Source organism: Acinonyx jubatus, chromosome C1, assembly GCF_027475565.1.
Source record: "Acinonyx jubatus isolate Ajub_Pintada_27869175 chromosome C1, VMU_Ajub_asm_v1.0, whole genome shotgun sequence".
Lineage (NCBI taxonomy): Eukaryota > Metazoa > Chordata > Mammalia > Carnivora > Felidae > Acinonyx > Acinonyx jubatus.
In genome coordinates, this window is record NC_069381.1 from 28,370,307 (window position 1) to 28,378,136 (window position 7,830).

Below are 7,830 nucleotides of genomic sequence, written 5' to 3' on the forward strand. Positions count from 1 at the left end.
GGAGGGACGGCATTTACCGTCCATGGCTCCAGAGAACAGAGCACGTGTGAATGGATGGAAGTGTTTGTCCTGATGTGTTGGCATCCGGTGGTGGTGGGCTAGCTGAGGAGGAAAATAAAGTGGACCAAGGTCGAACTCCTCTAAAGAGGATGTTAGCAATTGACACACAGCAGATAGGACAGGAGAACAACCAGAGGGGCCACACGGAGGCAGAAATAATTTGCCACCAATCATACATTTGTCTACCGAACCTCTGTAAAGAACCACACGGAGACGTCAACCTGGGGGTCCCATGGGAGTTAGAGGTGGTGTGACAGGTTTCTCTGGGCGGAAGCAACACTCCAGAGCTCTATGGAAGGGTCAGAACATTATGGGCCAAAGGCAGCCTTGACCTAGTACATTCAGGACTCCAGCCAGTTGCCAGGGGAGCAAAGGCAGCGTGGTCCTGCCCCCACCCAGGACTGAAGCCAAAAACAGCAGGCACTCTGGGGGCCATGGGGAGCCACGCCAGGCTAGGCCCTCCTTCGTCCCCAGAAGGGAGGAGACAGAACCTGGTACGTTTGGGAGCCCCGAGAAGTCGAGGCAGGGGGTGATACAGGATGCTGGGGGGGGGGGGGGGTTATAGGGCAGAGGCTGGAGCAGGAGCTCGGGGCTGTGTGGTGCTCGTTTCTCCAAGCCGGAGATCTGATGAGGCCTCAGTTTCATCCACCAAATGGGAATGGCGACCTCTGAGCTGTCCCCCTGTCGTGGGGTGAGGGGATGTAAGAGGTTTAGGAATATTACAGACCCCAAATGGGGTAAAGTCACCTTGTGCCCTGAAACGAAGCATGGTCCCCTAACACCTCCCCCATACCACATGAATATGCACATGTACACACAGACACAGACATACGAACATGCTCATTTACACACAACCTACAAGCTCTGCCATGTTTATTTCCCTGCTGTCATTCCCAAGACTTTGGTAAAATCTTGTTTAAATATTCCAGCCCAAGCTCAACCAGGCCAAAGTCTTTCTGTGCTGGGGCCAGAATAGCAAATCAGGAGTGGGGGGGGCCCCTTAAGGCGCACAGAAGGCGCACGATAAATATTTGGTGAAGGAAAGAATAAATGAGTGTATGAATGATCTTGCACCGTAATTGCAATCTTAACAATTCACACACATAGAACACTTTACAGGGAGCAATGAGCTTTAATACATTTTGTCTCAAATAATCCTGTGACAGATATTTATTATTCCCGCTTTACAGATGAGGCATCGGAAGCTCAGAGAGTTTAAGTCACTTTCCCAAAGATACACAGCTAGTAAATGGAAGGGAAAGCTATAGAACAGAGACGTAAGTGAGGCTTGCACTTGTAACATGTCAAGAATTGTTTAGGGCCCCAGTGTCTGGAAGCTCCCCTAAGCTCCCCCTTCACCAACTCCCTTCCCTTTCTATCCCATTACCCTTCTTTTCTCCAGAGCACTTCTAACTACCGGACTGTAGTTACTAGTATATTCCTTTGTTACAATCTCTCTCCCGCCAGTAAGTAAGCTCAGGAGGGCGGGACTGTCCCTTCTGTTCACCACCACATGACCAGTGCCTAGCCCACAAACGTCCCACTGAGAAGCAATTCGCGTCTGGCCGAGGGACTGCTGTGGTGGGGCCTGATGGGGGGCTGGGAGGGTGGGGATATTCCTGGTGACACAGCTGACTCTCCCGTGCCCTCCTTTGCAAAGGTTCAGTAAACAAATGTGAGGCTGGTTACAAATTATTTCTGCCATCTTTCACACAATGGAGTTAACAGCTGGCTGAGCTACAATATATCAATTGTATAAATTTCGAGGGCATTTTCATGTTTCAATCTCCTTATGTATTTCAACCTGACCAAACTTGTTCAGATTGCCATTAACTGCAATCCCATCACCTGGCTCACTGGGCAGGAAGGCAGTGGCTTGGGTTTAACTCCTCAAGGGCCATGGAGGGGAGAGCAGAGAGGGGAGAGGGGAGAGGTCTGGGGCTATCCAGGCAGAGAGAAGGGGCTGCTGTTAAAAGTTACTCAGTTGCTTTAATCTATAGACCTCATTCCTCATTTTCCTCCGGGGCCTCTGACCACCTTTCATCCAAATCTATATCTGGTCAGATCCTTCTCCCTTGGGACCTTAAAGCCATTTCCTGCTACACTTCCACCCAAACCAATGGCTGATAGAACCTCGCCTTAAATATAGTCCCACTTCAAATTCAAAAGCATGTGGTAGACACAGAGAAGGAGAGATGTTGAGAAAGTGAGGGCTCTGTTTGGAAAAGCTATAATCCAATGGAAGTAGGAGAGAAGGGGAACATTCAGGGCATTTTAGACCTGGCACAAAAACGTACTCATCACTCTATTCCTAGTACCTGGCACAGAGGCTGGCGCATCGCTGAGACTAAACAATGCTTCCTGAATAAATGGATGAACGAATATAACCTAAAGACCATGCATGGGCTTAGAACCAGAGAACCAAATCCTGGTTCCACCGTGTTGTGATCTTGGACCAATCACCTGAGTGGTGGTTCCCTCATCTTTAACGAGCAGAGCACTCAGAGTGGGAAGGTGTCACAGGACCCCCTCCTCCGATTTCCCAGAGGGAGAGAAAATCCCGTATCTGTCAGCAACACGCCAGCACTGCCAAAAGGACATAAAGGAACTACAGAAATTGTGAAACAGAAGTCACAGTTCTATTTATTTTGTAACAATGCAAACTTCACAATTTGTAACTTCCAGATTAAATATATGCGTGTGTGTGTGTGTGTGTGTGTGTGTGTGTATATAACCCTTCCGCTGCTATATCTCAGAAATCTGTAAACCTCAAACGTTGTAGTCCCACCACCGCCAAGGTCTATGAGATAGACGATGCTAGTGGGGTGTTCGTGACTGTCAGCCCAGCCAGGGGTGGGTGCTCCCTTCCCTGCAAACAAGGAGGGGACATTCAAGGAAGTACAGTTCACAGCTGACTGGGGGAAAGCTTCCTGGAGCACTGGGGCGAGCCCAGGGATACACAGGATTTGACTGCGTGGAGATGGGGTGGGTTGTTGGGCTCTGTCCTATCTCAGCCTCAGCCCAGAACGGCTTTGAGAATAACAACAAAATAACAATAATCACTGTATTGAGCAGATCCTGTGTGCCAGGTGCCACGCTGATTACATACGTGCAGACTCTCATTTACTCTTTATGACGTTCCCCTAAAATAGGTATTATTGTATTCTGAGATGGATCCCAATGATCCCCATCTCCTGGTAGTCACATAATAACACCTTGTGTAACAATCCCTTCACCTTGAGTGTGGGCTGGTGAGTTGCTTCTCATGAGTAATAACAGAATAGGGCAAAGGTGATTGCCTCGTGCTTCTGGGACTGGGTTATAAAAGACTGTGACTTCATTTGCCCTCTCTCTCTCTCTCTGGCAATTCGTCACGAAGCAAGCTGGAAAGGCCCACGTGGCAAGAAACCAAGGGCAGCCTGCAGCCAACCACCAGTGGGGAACTGAGACCCTCAGTCTGACAGCCCTGGAGGAATCGAACGCTGCCAGCATCCTGCGCATGGGTTAGGAAGTGAGCCCTTCCCCAGCACAGCCTTCGGATGAAACTACAGCCCATGACATTGACGAGAAACTGTAGCCCGTTCACTGTAACAGACCCTGAGCAGAGGACTCAGCTAAGCCACTCCTGGATACCTGACCCCCCAAATCTACAAGACAATAAATATATATGGTTTTCAGCTACTAAATTGGGGGGGGGCGGGGAGTGGTATTTGTTATGCAGCAATAGACAACTAATAACATTATTATTCCCATTGTATGGAAGAGGAAACCAAGGCTCAGAGAAATCACTAAGCTTGCCTGGGCCGTCCAGGGAGTAAGTAGAGGAGTCCAGATGAGAACCAAAATTTATCTGACCTTGAAGTCTGCATTCTTGCCCACCACACACTCCTGCCTCTTCTCTGGGGCCGGATACCCCAGAAGCTAATTGGCCTTCCCATCACACATCCTGAGGCTCTATCATCAGCCCCTTGATGTACCTGTTCATGGCTCCCCTGCTCAGAGATTTGGCTTTATTGGGTTTTGAGGCTTCTGTCACTTCTTGGTGAGAGCCAGTTGATGTACATGGATCCATGACTTCTGGTGCCACCTTAGATGTACACACCAACCTTGTGCCCTGCCTGGAGGAGGTGATGGGTATACAAGAGACAGTGGCAAGGAGGGGAGGGAGGGAGGCGGTGGCAAGGAGGCGGGAGGGCCGATGGACACATCCTTTGTAAAGCACCCCTAACGCTTCCCTCAGCACCCCCAAGCAGCATTCCTGAGCATTCCCTTGTGCCCACTCCACCCACCTTCTGGCTCTAAACAGCTTTGCCATAAGCAGCTTTGTCGCACTCATTTTTACCATATTTTCACCGCATAACTAATGGGCCATAAGGCAATTTTGCCATCCCAGGTAACACCACAAAAAAAAATAAGAGGGGTGTTCCTTAAAAAGGACAGGAGGACACATGAAAAGTGAATACCAAAGTAAAAAAAAAAACTATTGCAAAACGCAAAGTATTTGAATACATTTAAAATACGTGCAGATCGAAAAAAAATAAAAATAAAAAATAAAATGAAATACGTACAAATCCATAGCAATGCGGTGCGAATAGCTGGTTTTATTTGGAGGATTGTACCTTCACACTTGTCTTCGGAGTCTTTGGGTCGGAGTATTGCACGTGTCTCTTTGCCCGTGGGTTCATCGTTCTGTGCAGCGTCACACGCCTTCGATTCTCCCTAAAATTTCTTCCTAAGAGAAAAACCCGTTTCCAAAAACTAGGATGCGTGTTTGCAAATGAGGTTCGCATTGCAACATGAAAGCCTTCTGCGCTATTGTTTGTTCTTGGGATATTGTCGCACGTCCCTTGATAGACGTTCCAAAGTTGTCTGGCAGATGTGAGTTCAAACTCTGCACCACAATCCAGACGATCATGAGGGCTGAGATCTCTGTGGTATAAACATGGGGGGACTGGGTCCGCGGAGAAATGAAAACAAACTGTCAAATCAAACCGTCAACCAGTTATCTTCTCATCCTTTTAGGGCAAAATTGCCTTACACACAATTACTTACGGGGCAAAAAAACCCGCTAGCAGCGGGGACACTGAAGGCGGAAGTGCTGGACACGCCCCCTTCCTGACCCCACCCTCGCCAGCAGTCGCTCAGGGACCCGCAAAGCCACCTGAGTCCCCAAGGCTACCTCACCCACGCCAGATTGCTGAAGGTCTGAGCGAGCCAGGACCGCATCTGCCCTGCTCACGGCTCTTCTCCGGAGCCCAGCACAGGCCTCGCCAGAGCAGGTGGACTCACTGACATCCCAAGCGGTCCAGAACCCAGGGAGCTGGCGTCAGCCGGATGTGGTTCCGATCCCTGCTCTGTGTGACCCTGCGCCACCTCTTCAGCCTCAGTCTTCTCATCTGCAGAACGGAACCAGCGACAAAAATAACGAAGCTCGTAATCTAGTACCTGGCACTGTTCAACGCTTCACAGGTGTTACCCATTAACACGCTTACCATGATTATTTCCTTAGTTGCAAAATCGGCAGAGCTCTGTATCGCGCAGAACTATTCGTTGGTGTAAACCATACCGTTGGCGCATAGACCGCGAAGAAAGAAAAATGCTCGCCCTTATAACCCACCCCCCGCCCCCGATCAGCACGCGCTGAATGCAATGCACAGTGTCCACAATGAAATGCACAGTGTCCACGTCACAGAGCTGTTGTGGGACGGAATGGGGTAATACCACGGTGCTCAATAAATGTTTATGGAACAGGCGGAGGCCAGGCTCCCATCCAGTGCTCTTTCCACTCTGCAGCCGCTGTCCACTCTGCTCTCGCTGCGGCACCCACAGCGCAGCAAGACTGACCGGCAGGGAGGTGGCCTCCATGAGCCCACCTACTGCACAATCTCTGGGCTCTAAGACCCCGTCTTTCCTGCAGCCGAGGGCAGCTGGCCCTGACTGCCCTGAGAGTCCTCCTGTTCTGCAGCTGTGGCCACAGGCAGCAGCCTGGGAGCCAGCCCGCAGCCCTGTGGGACAGCACTAAGCACTCCCGAGATGGCCCCCTCTGCACCTCAGTTTCCCTCTACGCAGAATGGGGGTAATGATTCCTGCTTCTTGAAAGCTGCTATGAGAAGCCCTCAAGACAATGTCTGACGCTCTCACCTTGCTCAGATGCCAGGAGCTTGTCCCACCAGAATGAGGTCCCCTAGACCTCTCTGCTGCCCACTTGAGCTCCATCCAAGCCTGAGAAAGTTCAGCAACTTGTCCCTCCCTATCAGGTCAGTCAACCTCCCAAAGCTAGGGTCTACTGGAGCTCAGGGCCCAGAAAGGGGACTTTCGGCAGAGCCCCTCCGTAAAGGCCACCTGAGGCTAGGATCACACAGGCCCCTCTTGATGCTTCCTTAGGAAGTTCTTCCCAACATCCGCCTTCTGTCCCTTCAGCAGCAGGAGCCCAGACTGCAGGCTGAGCAAGCCTAGTGAAAAAAGCAGCTGGATCATCCTCCAGGCCTCAGACATCAGGGTCGGGGGGGGGGGGGGGGGGAGACGGGGAGTGACGGGGGGAGGGGATAGATCATGGCAGCCCAGCCTCGAGTTTATAGCTATGCCTCCCTCGGGCAGGACAGGCATTCATAAAACTCAATAACGTGTCCAATTTTCAGAAATATGAGTTCAGGCTTCTCTATGTCTTTCTCCCAACCACCTCTGTCTAGGAGTGCCTGTCCCTCCCCTGCCACCTCCGGCCAGGACTGAGATCACCTGGTACAGGGGCCATGGAGGCAGAGTGAGCCCAGGCACCCCCACCCCCAGCCCAGAAATTCTGGCTCACCTAGGACCAGCCTGCCGCAGCTGCTTGGAAATAACAGTCCCCCTCTCTCAGTTATGATGAGCTCCTTATCTCTCTGTGCAAATTAGGAGCACTTCATGGTAATCCAGCCCGCTCCCGCCTCAGCAGACTCTCCAAAATAAAAAAGCTGAAACTGACTCATCAAACATTTAAGCTCCCCCACCGCCCCATCCCCCCAGCAGTCACGCCTATGAGGAGAGAGTGATGCTGCCTGTCCCCCTCTTCCTTGATTCTCCTCCCCAGCCTGAGCCCTTCCCCGGATCCAGGTGTCCAAGAGTCGGTGGTCAGCCTCCCCATGGGTCATACGGGGGCCCGTCCCTGAGCCCCGCTCATACCCTACAGAATGCACCAATAATAACACCCACCATTTATGGAGACCTCAGGACCAGCCAAGCCAGGCACCGGGCCAAGTGCTTTGCGCAAGCAGCCTCAGCCAAGACTTAGGACAGCCTTGCGAGGTAGGGGTACTAGCCCCATTTTTCAGATGAAGGGCAATGACGTGTGGTGCTTTGGCCAAGGCTGCAGTGCTGGCAGGTGGTGGGAATGAACTACTACAGCTCCAACGCTACCTAAACCACCCTGCTAACTGCACCCCCGCCCACCGCGCGCGCCCCCGGGGGTCGTCAGAGCTTTGTGTCCCGATGCAGCTGTACACACGCACTCCCAGAACACGTCCACTACCACACTCATGTACCCAGGACTTGACATTATATTTTTTTCCCCTCAAAATGGATCCAAAAAGGAATGTGAGGTGGGCTGCAAACCAGGGGCCCAGACTATTAAAGGGGAAAATCAATTTGTAATGGAGGGAGCCGTGACCTCCCCGGGATGCCTGGGACGGCGCGCCAGCTGAGCGAGCGATCGAGGCACCTGCCTCCAACACAAGGAGGAGCACCCGCAGGCCTCCACTGCTCCCCGCTCGCCTGGGAGGCAGGACCTGCGCAGCC

At 51.7% G+C, this 7,830-nt stretch overlaps 1 long non-coding RNA gene across 1 annotated transcript; it reads right to left on the reverse strand.

Moving 5' to 3' along the window:
* Positions 1-1,184: 1,184 nt before the first annotated feature.
* LOC113599420 (uncharacterized) lies at positions 1,185-7,426 on the reverse strand. The gene is made up of 3 exons (XR_008290761.1): positions 6,202-7,426; positions 4,680-5,456; positions 1,185-4,178 (listed from the first exon to the last, which is right to left on the reverse strand). It is a non-coding gene; the product is annotated as an uncharacterized LOC113599420 (long non-coding RNA).
* Positions 7,427-7,830: the final 404 nt, after the last annotated feature.